Here is a 14,135-nt window from a genome sequence, read left to right on the forward strand (position 1 = left end):
TTGGATGTGAAGGGAAACACTGGGCGCAGACTATCATGAGATAACCCTAGGAAACAAAAAATGTCAGTGTGTACTAACTGATACAGACCACTGGCAGTGAAATAAAGATAAAATCTGTATGCTCAACTAGACGGGGAACCACTGGAAAGACAAAGTAGCACAAGGGAAAGGTTGCTGAAGAGAGGCTTGCGTGGAAATTATGGGAACAAAGGAAAAAAAAAACTTGGAGCAGCAAGTGGGAAACATTGCAGAAATCAGAACGTAAATATGTACAGTAAGCTGCATAACTGTATATAAAAGCTGTACACAAAGCCTATTAAACCTATTAAAAGCTAATATACGTATGTCCTTCAGAAAGCAAACAACCCATAATATTTTATTATTTCTGTGGCTATTGATGTTATTGCTCAGCTCTAGACTTTGAGCTGGTGAAAATGGAGTAGCTCTGTAAAAACTAACGGAGACAGCAGTTTGCACCAGAAGGAGGATCCGGTCTTGTCTGTTTGCATGGCACCTTTATCAAGATGGTATGTGAAGAGATACCTCTGCTGGTGCCTGAAAATAGAGAAACTGGTTGGGTCAGCGATACAGTATCAGCATGGATGTTACTAGGACTGGATGAATTATTCATTGTAAATGGATTATAGGATAATTTTAGCTTTTGTTGTTGTTGTTCACAAGTCATTCGTGAACTGATCTTGATTCCTCATGATAAACTGGTTTTCAAAGTCCTCACCTGAAGATTCAGAAGGAAAATATTGTCTATGCTGATGAGTTGTTAACTTTGACTATTTGCTGCTTGTGACATACAATTGGTCACTTCAGTTGCATTGCATTGCAGTTTTTCTGCTCCATGGTTGATTATTGGAGTTTGGATACAGAATTAGAGCATGATTACTAATGATTAGTGAACAGAACATACTCTTAATTATGCATGAATAGTCATGTTTGTATCTGAGAATTCAGCTGAAGACAGACATTCCCAATGCATTTATGCCAATAAATGTTAGAGATAAGGAATAAAAAAGAGCATGAAGTTGGCAAGGAAAGATACATTCAGAATTTGAATACAATTTCATAAACTTCATTTTTGCACCATTTATCGTGTTCTAAATTTTGGATTGTCATTGACGCATTTAGGAGCTCAGGAGTGCCCTTCCTAGATCAGGATTATATTTGCAGGTTGATCTACAAAATTGTCACAAAAATATAGGTCCCTTTCATTCAGAGCCAGGAAAAAAAAAAAACTGTCAGGCAACTCAGGCTGACCTTGTGCATAAAGATCATGAAAGCTCATCCCTAAACTGAGCCCCACAACCTTAGACATGCTGGAGCATTTCCGACTGCCAGGATGAAGTCGTTAGGTTCCACTAAGGCTTGCGTCCCCTGCCATCACTGGGAAGTAATTAGCTACACTAGTTTCAGCTTAATTTATGATGATCCATATGTGCTTCTCTGAGTCTCTGCTCTGAAGTGAGTTTTCAGTATTGTAAGACTATATTTCTTACGCCTCAGTGTATTGTCTTCACGTCTGTGCAATTTTTTAATATGCTTTTTTAATCAAGCAATTCAGATCACTCTTTACAAATTATCTGTTCTCCTTGTTTACCATCCCACTTGTTTCTGTATCCTGTGCAAATTTAATCAGTGGAAACTGTGTAGCATTGACAAAATCATTCACTAATAGACTGATAGAAAGCAATTCCCAAGTTACATCCTTTTAGTTCCATATAATGTGATGTTCAAAATCCATTGTCAAATGATTTGAAGACACAGGCCTATGAATATACTGTATGAACACAGTTATCTTTGTGAACCAGAGCAATAGCTGTGAAGAAAAAAAATGGAGGAAGATGATAGAATAAAGAAGGTTTGTTTTACAAGACCTGCGTTCCATTAAATCATATTGATTATTATTAATTGCACCTTAAGCATTCAATTCTATGTTGGTGGGCTCCTAAATGAAACTTCTCATTATGTGTCCAGGTTCAGCGTCTGACTAACAGATCTATATTTTCCTGGATCGTCTCTCTACTCTTTTTTAATATTTGGAATACATTAGCAATTCAAAGATCTTTGAGATTTTTCCTGTTTTCTGTGCTGCTTGTTTCCCTCTAGGCTGCTTGATTTGTACATGTGTAATTGCAGCTGACTGCATCATATTTTTCTTCATTCTGGATGCCAGGTTTTCTGTTCTATCTACAACATTTTATTGGGCAGATTTATCCTTCTGCTTCCTCCTGAAATCAGAAGAGAAATAGTGATGAACACATCTGTCTTTTCTGAGCCTTTGTTCAAAATTATAATACCTGTTTCTAGCAATGGACCAATATTTGGTGCAGAAATTTTTTACTCTAATGTGTTTCTCATATGTTCCTTCTAACTATGTTGTCCATTGATCTTTTCTTATATAGCTGCAGCAGAGTATATTTTAAAAATTTGCAGTTTACTGCTATTATCCTTTTTTGCATTCTTTATATTTTGATTGCTAATGTTTCACTATCATTTCTGCATCTTCCGTATTTCACAAATTCTTTCTTCCCCAGCATGAATTATTTTCTACTTGCAAATTTGTGGTGCTTTTTTTTTTTTTTTATATCCACTAGAATGTTCTTGAACAATTTCCAGTTCCTATTAATATTTCCCACATTAAATTGATGTTCGTAGCTTGTTAACGCAACAGGTTTTTTCAAGCTTGGACAAATTGTCCCTTTCTGTTTCTAACCGGTATTGCATTCAATGAGCAAGAAGTAAATGTGAGAGGGTCGTGATTACTGGTAGCCAAATACAGCAGGTCTTTTCCATCTGAATGAGGTCCAGTATCTAATGTGTCTACACTGGCTGCAAGATGCCCCGTGTTTAAAAAATATTATTTATTGTTTCTAGAAATGCTACTAAAATGATGTGACATCCTCTATAACAGTGGTCTCCAAAGTGGGGTGTGTGCACCCCAGGGGTCTGCAAGACGATCCATTGGGTTGCAAAAAGAAAATATAGAACATTAGTACAGGTATATATTTAATAAATAAATAAATAAATTTACATATATTGGGGGTGCATGCTCAAAAATTTCTTACTGATAGGGGTGCACGATCAAAAAATGTTTGGAGACCACTGCTCGAAGAGATGCCTGGTGAGTACATTCTTAGGCTCCAGTTGATCCTAAAGGCAAGCTCAGTCCACACAGCCTGTTTCTAGTTTGTCCTGGCCACTGTCAGGATGCTGGGCTAGATGGACCCTCCCTTGGAACTAGCACAGGAGTCCTTACGTAGTCTTAATCCATAGAATTAAAACCTTCTGTGATTGTGAACTGTCTGCAGCTTTCTAACAATGTATTGGTTTTGATTTAAATTATTTTTTTCTTCCTCTTCTATCCATACTGAATTACGGTCTTTTAAATGGTCCAGTCATATGAATTGCTCTTCTAATGGTGAGTATTGAAAACAAAATGTCTCATATAATGTTTTCTTTTTTTACCACCTACTCTGATCATAATCACTATACAGACAGTTACAGTAACATCCATTGCTTTATATGTTATGCCATGCAGGTTTGCAAGACTGGTTTGGACTCCTCTGCCTGGATGGTGACAGCTCTTCACAGCAGGGGGGGCGGGGGGAACGGGACTGGGATTTGAGATACAAAGCAGAAGTCCACTTCCAAGACAGTTCCTATGGCCTAGAAATTTCTAGGTTTAAAAACAATATTGGACTAATAACTAGGCTGTTATTTTAGGACAGTCTGTCAGAAATGCTGCCCTTTGCAGCCTCATGTGTCTCTTTTGAAGTGAAGAACACACAGTAATTTTTGGAGGGTTTACCTTTTAGGCCACCTTAACATGCATCCTACCCCTACGAACCTGATGGGTTTTGCAGTCCTGGCTGAGTCTGATCAAAGCTGACATCTGTGGGCTTCTGTGAGGGCTGTGGGAAGAACATACTAAATATGTCAGGTTAGGGTGTCCCCAAGCACTTTGACAATTGTTAGTCTGAAAGCACCATTTTGGAAAAGTATGGTGACTCATGGCATTAAGGGAGGAAGGATTTATTTTTTAAAGTAATAGGCTAGTATGGTGGGATCTGGATTAACTTCTTAACTTTTCCAATGTTTCCACGTGACAGAGCAAACTTCTAAATGCCTCTGTCCATAGAAGTTCTATCTGTACAGCAACCATAACACTTTTTTCCTGTGTCTTGCTTCATTAATTGTAAACATCTTTAGAGCAGGAGGTGTCTGGGGGTGTCTCCAATTATGTATGTGAAGAGGACTTGGCACAATGGGCCCCCTGTTTCAACTGGGAATTCTGCAGGCTACTCCCATGCAAATAGTATATGGCAGTAAGATTCAAGAGTACCCATGGCTCTTCTTGCTTCTCTTTGGCGTTATGGGTATGCAGCAGATCTGAAAATTAGGCCAAAGTATCCTGACAGCAAATGGGAAAATAAGTGCATATTAATAACATCGTGGACTGGTAAGGAAAGGGCAGGAATCACAGAACCACAGAATGGTTTGTGTTGGAAGGGACCTTCAAAGATCATCTAGCCCAACCACCCTGCTGTGGGCAGAGACTTCTTCAACTAGATCAGGTTGCTCAAAGCCCTGTCCAACCTGACCTTGAACACTTGCAGGGATGGGGCATCCACAACTTCTTGGGCAACCTGTTCCAGTGTTTCACCACCCTCAGTGTAAAGAGTTTCTTATGTGCAATCTAAACCTACCGTCTTTCAGTTGAAAACCATTGCCTCTTGTTCTGTCACTACAGGCCTTAGTGAAAAGTCTCTGTCTTTCTTCTAAGCACCCTTTAAGTACTGAAAGGCTGCAATAAGGTGTCCCCAGAGCCTTCTTTTCTCCAGGCTGAACAATCCCAACTCTCTCAGCCTTTCCTCATAGGAGAGGTGCTCCAGCCCTCGGATCATTTTTGTGGCCCTCCTCTGGACCTGTTCCAACATGCCCATGTCTTTCTTATACCAGGGACCCCAGAGCTGGGTGCTGTACTCCAGGTGGGGTCTCACAGAAGCAGAGACAAGACCCCACCTGGGAAAACCAGGTTAGTTTTAACCCAGATGAGTTTCTTGCCCTGTTTCTCCTCCCATCCGCATGATCCCTGCCACTGGCCCAAGGAAGGGAAGGCACCACAGAGGGAAGAAGCAAGCAGGCATGGCATGGCTGCTGCTGACAGAAGTCCTGCCTTACGCCAGTTAGTCATGTCTGCGAAGCTGCAGCCTCAATGATGTGGCAGCCCAGAACAAAGCAGGCCTTGTGTTTTACTTGAGCAGTAAGAATAATGCACTATGGAAAACGGGAAAATGCTAACACCAAATAGTGTTTCCCACTGTATTTATTAGATTTCTGTGATTGTTTCTGCCCCTGAGAGGCCAGCAGTGTGATTCTGCAGCCTTTTCATGTTGCGTTAACAACTCCATCTCGTGGGAAGAGAGGCTGCTTTGGAGGCATGGAGTAAAACGAGCTTTTTAACAAAAATCTCATGGTTTGTAAGAGAATTTGAAGATTTCAGTTAAGTTCATGACATCTATTTTTTAGTTTCTCAGGTTCAGCCATCCTTGATAACTTACCTTGAGAAGTCTTTCACTGAAAGCTATTGCTTAGGTTTAAAGTGTATGTAATTCTGTGCCTGAACGTGCGATGGATCCTGATTCTTTTTCCAAAAAACTGTACTGTGTCAGCTTGCCCAGTTGGTAGAAATACTTTCCATTGCGCTTTCCTCAAGAGATCAGTTTAAAACAGAGCATTGGTACTTCTGTAAAATTTGAACCCAGAGCCCTCCAGCTTTGACATATTATTTTCACAACTTAAATTTGTTCCCCAACTCCTTAATTTCAAAGGGACAGCAATCCACCAGGCTTTCCATTAGAAATCAGATGAAAAGCAGATGCCTGTGCTGAATGTTGCACAGCTCTGTACAGCAGGTGGGAAACTTCATGTAATAAAATTACTCAGTGTGGAAATTCTTGACTGTGGCCCAGTTCACAAAGCTTACGAAGAGCCTGATTATGCCTTTTGAAATTAAGGGTAGGGGGAACAAAGCAAAGTCATGAAAATAAAGTCCCAAAGACTGGAGGGCTCTGGATTCAAATTTCTCAAAAGCATTAGGACTAGGTTTTAAAACAGATCCTTGGAGCGAACTGCAGCGGGAAATGTCGTCAAAAACTGGGCAAGCTGGCACAGTTCAGTCTTTCCTCAAAAAAAGGGAGGAAAAATGTACACTTAGGAGGCAACAGTTTTTTTTCAATAAAGGCTTTCTTTAGATGTTCATGTTAGCTTGTCTCAGTGTTTGTTGGAATACAGGGCTTCTTCCAATACTCCACTTTTGACCTGAATGTCTAATCTAAATCCTTTGTTTGCTTTTTTAGCACATTATATTGTTTCTTTCAATAAACTCTCCTTATCAAGTATAGTAATTCTGCCCTGGTTTTGATTAAAATCTCCTAAAAAGATTCAGTAATTTACCATCAAGACAAACTCTCAATTCCTTCCTACCTTATAAGACATTTTTCCATAATTTAAGAGGCTTTTTACTTCCGCATCTTGTAGGGAAAGATGGTGGTCAGACTCAGAATTTATTATTCAAATACTAGTTTTCTGTTAATAATGTACAAAACCCTTTCTAAATTAGAAACAAGCAATATGACTTCACCTGTAACCAAAAGAGGAGGCTCCAGGTGGTTATATTATTTTTTAGTTCTAGGCTTTTGCAGTGGCTTAAAGTACAAATATATTCTAACCAGTATGATTTATCATCTCCTTTCCAAATTAGGTCAATACTGGCATATTTTATCTACTTGATTTTATTTGGATATCTTTGTTATTGGGAGGATGGTTTGACAACCAGCTGGGACTCATTCTCAAGTGATCCACAGAATGGGTATCTTTTACTTTGCTCAGCAGACACATCTCTTTCTTACCCTGAGCGTGCCCAATGAAGTAAAACCTCCCCTCTTGCTGGCAATGCCATCATAAATTTGCCTTTTTTCTTTGTTAACAAAGTAATACATTTTGCTTTTGGAGAGGCTCAGAAGTTCACTACCAACATGGGGTTTGATAAGGCTTCTGAGTAAATTAGGGCACTAACCCAATTGGGTAACTGTAGTACACCATTAGTATAGAATCATAGAATGGTTTGGGTTGGAAGGGACCTTTAAAGGTGAGCTTTAAAGACCCCCCTGCCATGGGCAGGGATACCTTCCACTGGATCAGGCTGCTCAAAGCTCCAGACAACCTGGCCTTGAACACTTCCAGTGATGGGTTATCCACAACTTCTCTGTCTCACCACCGTCACAGTAAAGAATTTCTTCCTAATGTCTAATCTAAATTTACCCTCTTTCAGTTTAAAACCATTACCCTTCATCCTGTCACTAGACTCTCTGATAGAGTCCCTCCTCATCTTTTCTGTAGCCACCCTTAAAGTACTGGAAGGCCACAATAAGGTCTCCCCAGAGCCTTCTCTTCTCCAGGCTGAACAACCCCGACTGTCTCAGCCTGTCCTCATAGGGGATGTGCTCCAGCTCCCAATCATCTTCGTGGCCCTCCTCTGGACCCGCTCAAGCAGGGTGCCCCAGAGCTGGACACAGTGCTCTGTGTGGGGTCTCACAAGAGTGGAGCAGAGGGGGAGAATCCCCTCCCTCGACCTGCTGGCCACGCTTCTTTTGATGCAGCCCAGGATACAAATGGCTTTCTGGGCTGTGAGTGCACATTGCTGGCTCATATTTAGTTTTTCATCTACCAATATTGCCACGTCCTTCTCCACAGGGCTGCTCCCAATCGACTCATTGCCCAGCCTGTATCCACATTTAGGATTGCCCTGACCCAGGTGCAAGACCTTGCACTTGGCCTTGTTGAACCTCATGAGGTTCACACGGGCCCACCTCTCCAAATTATTACATATGGAGATCTTTAATTTAACGTCTATAAATGAAATTAAATGTCTATAAACATTCTTGATATGCTTGAACTAAAATATTTTACATGATCTTTGGATGTTCACAGAACTTAAGCTTCTACAAACAGAAGGCTTGTACTCCTCCTTGAGCAAGATTTAGCATCTACCTTTAAAAGTAGCTTGCCTGGGAAGATGCAGCTAAGCCTCCATACCTTTCCTTACTACTTTTGCACATGCTGGCATAGAAACCAGCTGGTTGTACTGAAACTTGGATTAATTTGAAGTGTAAGAAATGGAGCTTAACACAAAGGCAGGTAAAGACTGCAGTTACTTCTTAACTGGGTGTGTGCAGAGGTGTGAGAAAGGTGGCTGTAAATCAGAGAAGGTATTAACTGAATCCTGAGGACATGGGGGAAAAACCTGTATACATACTGAAGAAGTCAATTGTTAAAGTAAGGTATAATGAGAAATGGATAAAAGAGGGAAAATAATATGGGACCATACTGAAAACATTCCAAGTTGCCAGCCCTAATTAGTGTTTGTGAAATCCCTGACTGTTGCCATGGCAATAAATGTGATACTACAAATGCAGCATTCCGACTTCTTCACAGGATCAAGCGAAGTTGGAAAGGAGCAAATCCCTGTGTAAACATCAATATCGTCAATTAATTAGGAAACACAGCAAGATAAATAATAAGACCCCATGAAAGGTAAATTAATTTCTGTTTTCTCTCTGCTATGTTTGAAAGTTTCCCCAGTATCAAACCATCTCTGTAATTCACTTTCGCTTCTACAGTAGTGCTTAATCAGAGACCACAGTGGAAGTTATTGTGAAGGGAGTTTTTTAATATATTACTTAGCAGGTTAAAGACTTTGAGATGTTTCAGCTACTTAAACACATGTCTGTCTTTAAATGTCACTTAGCTTGTTTATTTATTTATTTGAGATAAAATTCCACCTAAACAAGCCCAGAGTTCTCTGTTCTTTTAAGAAAAAGTGATAAACAATCTAAGATGGAGCAGATCATCTTGAGGTGCCATCACACGGCACATACAGGACAACCAGGTGATCAGGCCCAGTCAGCATGGGCTTATGGAAGGGGGTTCTGCTTGATTAACCTGATCTCCTTCTATGACAAGGTAACATGCTTAGTGGATGAGAGAAAGGCTGTGGATGTCATCTACCTGGGCTTCAGTAAAGCCTTTGACATCGCTTCCCGCAGCATTCTCCTGGAGAAACTGGCTGCTCATGGCTTGGATGGGCGTACTCTTCACTGGGTAAAAAACTGGCTGGGTGGCCGAGCCCAGAGAGTAGTGGTGAATGGAGTTAAATCCTGTTGGTGACCAGTCACGAGCGGTGTTCCCCAGGGCTCAGTATTGGGACCACTCTTGTTTAGTATCTTTGTCAATGATCTGGATGAGGGGATTGAGTGCACCCTCAGTAAGTTTGCAGATGACACCAAGTTGGGTGGGAGTGCCGATCTGCTGGAGGGTAGGAAGGCCCTGCAGAGGGATCTGGACAGGCTGGATCGATGGGCCGAGGCCAACTGGATGAGGTTCAACAAGGCCAAGTGCCGGGTCCTGCACTTGGGTCACAACAACCCCGTGCAACGCTACAGGCTTGGGGAAGAGTGGCTGGAAAGCTGCCTGGCGGAAAAGGACCTGTGGGTGTTGGCTGACAGCTGGCTGAACATGAGCCAGCAGTGTGCCCAGGTGGCCAAGAAGGCCAACAGCATCCTGGCTTGTATCAGGAATGGTGTGGCCAGCAGGAGCAGGGAGGTGATTGTCCCCCTGTACTCGGCGCTGGTGAGGCCGCACCTGGAATACTGTGTCCAGTTTTGGGCCCCTCAATACAAGAAGGACATTGAGGTGCTGGAGCGTGTCCAGAGAAGGGCAACAAGGCTGGTGAAGGGTCTGGAGCACAGGCCTTATGAGGAGCGGCTGAGGGAACTGGGGTTGCTTGGCCTTGAGAGGAGGCTGAGGGGAGACCTTATCACTCTCTACAACTACCTGAAAGGAGGTTGTAGTGAGGTGGGTGTTGGTCTCTTCTCCCATGTAGTTAGCGATAGGAGGAGAGGAAATGGGCTCAAGCTGCGCCAGGGGAGGTTTACATTGGAGATTAGGAAAAATTTCTTCACAGAAAGGGTAGTCAAGCATTGGAACAGGCTGCTCAGAGAGGTGGTGGAGTCCCCATCCCTGGAGGTATTTAAAAGATGTGTAGATATGGTGCTTAGGGACATGGTTTAGTGGTGGACTTGGCAGTGTTAGGTTTACAATTGGACTCGATGATCTTAAAGGTCTATTCCAACCTAAATGATTCTATGACTCTATGAAAATATTAAACAATGGGAAAAAAAGGCATTTTTTTTTTTTTTTTTCCCATGGTCTTGTGTCTTGCATGACTTCAGAATCTTCTCCTTGACATTAAAGTAGTTCCATTTTACACACATAAGTATCTTGCAATATATGTAATATCTAATTACAGCTGGACTCCCAGCCTCCTCTTTAAAGAAAATCCTTGCTTTTTTGAGTTTAAGTCAGAGTCTTGATCTCATCCGACTTTCACAGACACGTGACAACTTCATGTATTCGAACTTCTTCTGTAACCAGATGCAGCCAGAACATTCCATATTATGAATATAAATGTAAAGGTGTCTAATGTTAAAAAAGAAAACAGAAGAAAAATTGCTAAAACTCTTTCCATATGGTAAAGAAGTTTCTTTTTCTTTTATTTGACAAATCACTGGATTGGTAATTGTCACAAATGTAGGTCTGAAATACAGTTCTTAAATATGTCATCCACTGCTAAGAATTTGATTAATTGACTCCCCATTTATTCAATTACTGCATCAATAGGTTGGCATTTTTAAAAGGTAATCTTTTTTATCCATTCATAATTACAGTTTAATCCATATCTTGAAATATTTCTAATGGTTGGTTTCATTAATTTAATAAAAACCAGCTAAATATCTCTTTTCTAAATTCTATCTAGTTTGTATCACAGCTTAGGTCCAAACGTGTGATTGACCAGGATTTTGAATAGGCTCATATATGACTTATATACGCTGGGTAAACAAGATCAATTTGAATACATGGGTTATTTTGAATTTGTCAATGCTTTTATTCTGTTTGTATAAAATTTGATACAGTGACAGCATAAATTGCCCAGGAAAAGAAAAGGAAAACAGTAAGAGCATTGTCTGGACACTAGCTCAGTAAACAAAAGTTTTTACTCCTGACTCTGTGACTGAAATGCTATATGCCCTTGGGCATGGCACTCTACTCCTTTTTTCCTGTGTTGCTCCTTTTTCTTTTTCTTTTGTCTATTTGGACTGGAGCTTCTCCCGGCTGGGTACTGGAGGTGCTAATTAGGATAGCTGACAAAATGGGGTCCTGATCTCTGTTGTGGCCTCTAGGTGTTGCTATAATACAAATAATTAATCAAAAGACATGTTTCATAGCGTCCATAGAGGGAGTTGCCAATTTTTGTCAGAGCCATGCTTAATTTATACAATTAAACCCCCTCTCTCCCCGGCTCCTCTCTGCAAGATAACTGAAATTTTAGCTTTGTATATTGGACAAATGAACCTGAATGTGAAAAGTAAAGGTAGGAAAGCTGTACAAAGAGATTTGACTCACCTCCAGTGAAAGTTGCTCATTTTGGGGTGCCTTGGTGCCAGCCTCCTGTCCAAGGATGGTCTCTACTCGAGGAACCTGCTATCATATTCCTGACTCAGCCCAACCCCCCCATGCCAGTCAATAACTGGGCATCACATCCGTTGCAAGGACTCTGCCACGGATGTGGTTTAGGAGTGCATGTAAGGTGCACATAAGGACACAAGTGCAGGTGATCTAGATCAGGACACAGTTCCGTTCCCATGTCTAAGGACACAACTTACGTTCCCTGAAGTAATTACAAATTGACATACTTGTGAGTTTAGTGAGCTTTTTCTTGTAGGGTGAAAATTCAGACCCTGGTGCGGGTGGGTCACAAGATCTGCGTGTTTTGCCTAACGGGGGACTATTATGCAAAACACATTGCCATTCTCATTAAAGATTTTAAGGTTTTTAGTTTAATTTTAAAAATAAGGCATAGGAAAAAAGCAACAAATAATTTAGAAGAGTTTGAGCAAACTTTTGTTTTGTAACATTTCCAAAAAAGGAGCTGCCAATCCTGCAGCCTGCCACAGCACACCATTTGATGTAACCTCCAGCCAAGCAGTTCCTGAAGAACAGCTCTCACGGAGGTGTGCCGGAGCCATCGGTACTTATGGCAATACCTGGAATAGTGGCAGATGCCTCTCAAAACTGCATTTGTAGAAAATGTATTTGTAGCCAAACAGTTTCCTCTGGCAGGGAATAAGTGATCCCTCTTACAAAGCAAAGGCGCGGTAAGGAAAGGAACTGGACGGGCATTTAAAGAAAATGCTGCAGGTGCCTGCTGGAGAGATGTCTGACCAGAATTTACTGACACAAAGGGGCAGAAGATGGGATCAGAGCTCTTTCTAGACAGACATAGGTCCTATATGGGACCATGAGCCCTATAGCCATCCCCTCCCTCCCTTGTGGCCATCATCATTTGTGAGTTAATTACAATCCCTTCCTAGTTTGGAGGAGCAGTACAGTGAGGGGCAGGTAGTCTCTCTGCTCTGGTCCGTATGTAGTTCAACCTCTGGGACAACCATGGTCCAGCTCTCAATATCTAATTGAGATTGTGTAACCAGATACTGCAGGTCTTGTAGTATTTATATAAAAGCTATTCTAATCAAAAGACTAGCCGTTAAATTGTCAGTGTTCTTAAGCATGCTTCACCAATTTTTCCACTTTTAAGACTCAAGTAGACAATTTTTTTAATGTTTTATAAATGATAAAAAATTCACATCAGATTTTAACAGAATTAAGCATACTTATTCAACACACATGGGGCCTCTGAAAAAAATGTTATTCAATTTAATAATTTTAATTTACATTGTATATGTACAAGAGCATTTCTTTCAACCCACAGGTTAACACCACAAAAAAAATAAAAACCCAGAAAGAAAAAAGAAAAAGAAAAAACCTACTGCAGTTAGCGGAGTGAAGAAACTCTTGAAACACTGTTGTCTGAAATAAAAGCAAGGCACTCTCCCTTAACACCTGATATATTCCTGAATTCTGCCTAGACAAAGGCATGTTCACACTGAGAGAGCTCTAAGAAAGGTAGTAGATTTATTCTGCATTAACTCTTTCTTTTACCACTGTGACCTGTCACTGGTTGTACTCTAGGATGAATCTGTGTATTGAAGTTGACATGAAGGACAATTCCACAGATGACGGGATTTGGGAGAGTATCACAGTTAAGACTATCTATGGAAGACTGGAGGACACCGGCTATGTGAAATCTCACACGGGGCTCTGAACCTGCTACCTCCCACTCACATTCCACTTAATAAATAAACCTTGCTCAACAAAAAAGCAATTTTACTGTACTATGCTGATTCGCCTGAAAATTCTTTGTAAGGGCCCACTCGCAAGAAGCACCTGCAAGCCCTCATCTGGCTGGTGCTCAGCACCTGGCAGGATTTGTCCCTAGATAAAAGTCATTTCTCAAGGGACCTTGTGTCTTACACAAGGAGACAAAAGCAAACATACTTTTGGATTTTCTGTCTGTATGTTTTTGTATGCGCACATGTGTGTGAGTGTATATATATATACGTATATATATATATATTTAGTATATACAAAAGCAAATTCAGTCAAAATATATTTGTCTTGCTGGTCAGGCTTGTTACAGCAACCTACAAGAAACATTAGCTTCTCTGATATTTAATTATGCTATTATGTTTGCACATAAGCTTAAAAGTCAATACAAAAAGCAATACTTTTCCAAATATTATCTGCAGGTAAACCGGAAATATTAACTATAGTGATTAGAAGTCTGTTTCCCTATTGACACTACTATAAATCTTGATATAAGAATAGTTTTTTCATAAAAGCACATCCAAACATAGTAAGTGATAAAATACCAGATTACTATTTGAAAACCATACAGTGACTCGATATCTGGGTTATCCTTTGCAGCAATTAGGCAATTCATTTGGCATCTGTTTGATTGTATAATTTAATTTCCATATAAACAGCATAGTTTAAAAAAAGACAAAAGCTAGAATGTTTAAAGCTAACAAAAGATACAGTGACATCAGGTTGACATTCAAAAATTTCCTTAGCAAAATGACCAACAAAATTTTGACTTAATACAG

The sequence above is a fragment of the Pelecanus crispus genome, chromosome 2 (genome assembly GCF_030463565.1).
Source record: "Pelecanus crispus isolate bPelCri1 chromosome 2, bPelCri1.pri, whole genome shotgun sequence".
NCBI lineage: Eukaryota > Metazoa > Chordata > Aves > Pelecaniformes > Pelecanidae > Pelecanus > Pelecanus crispus.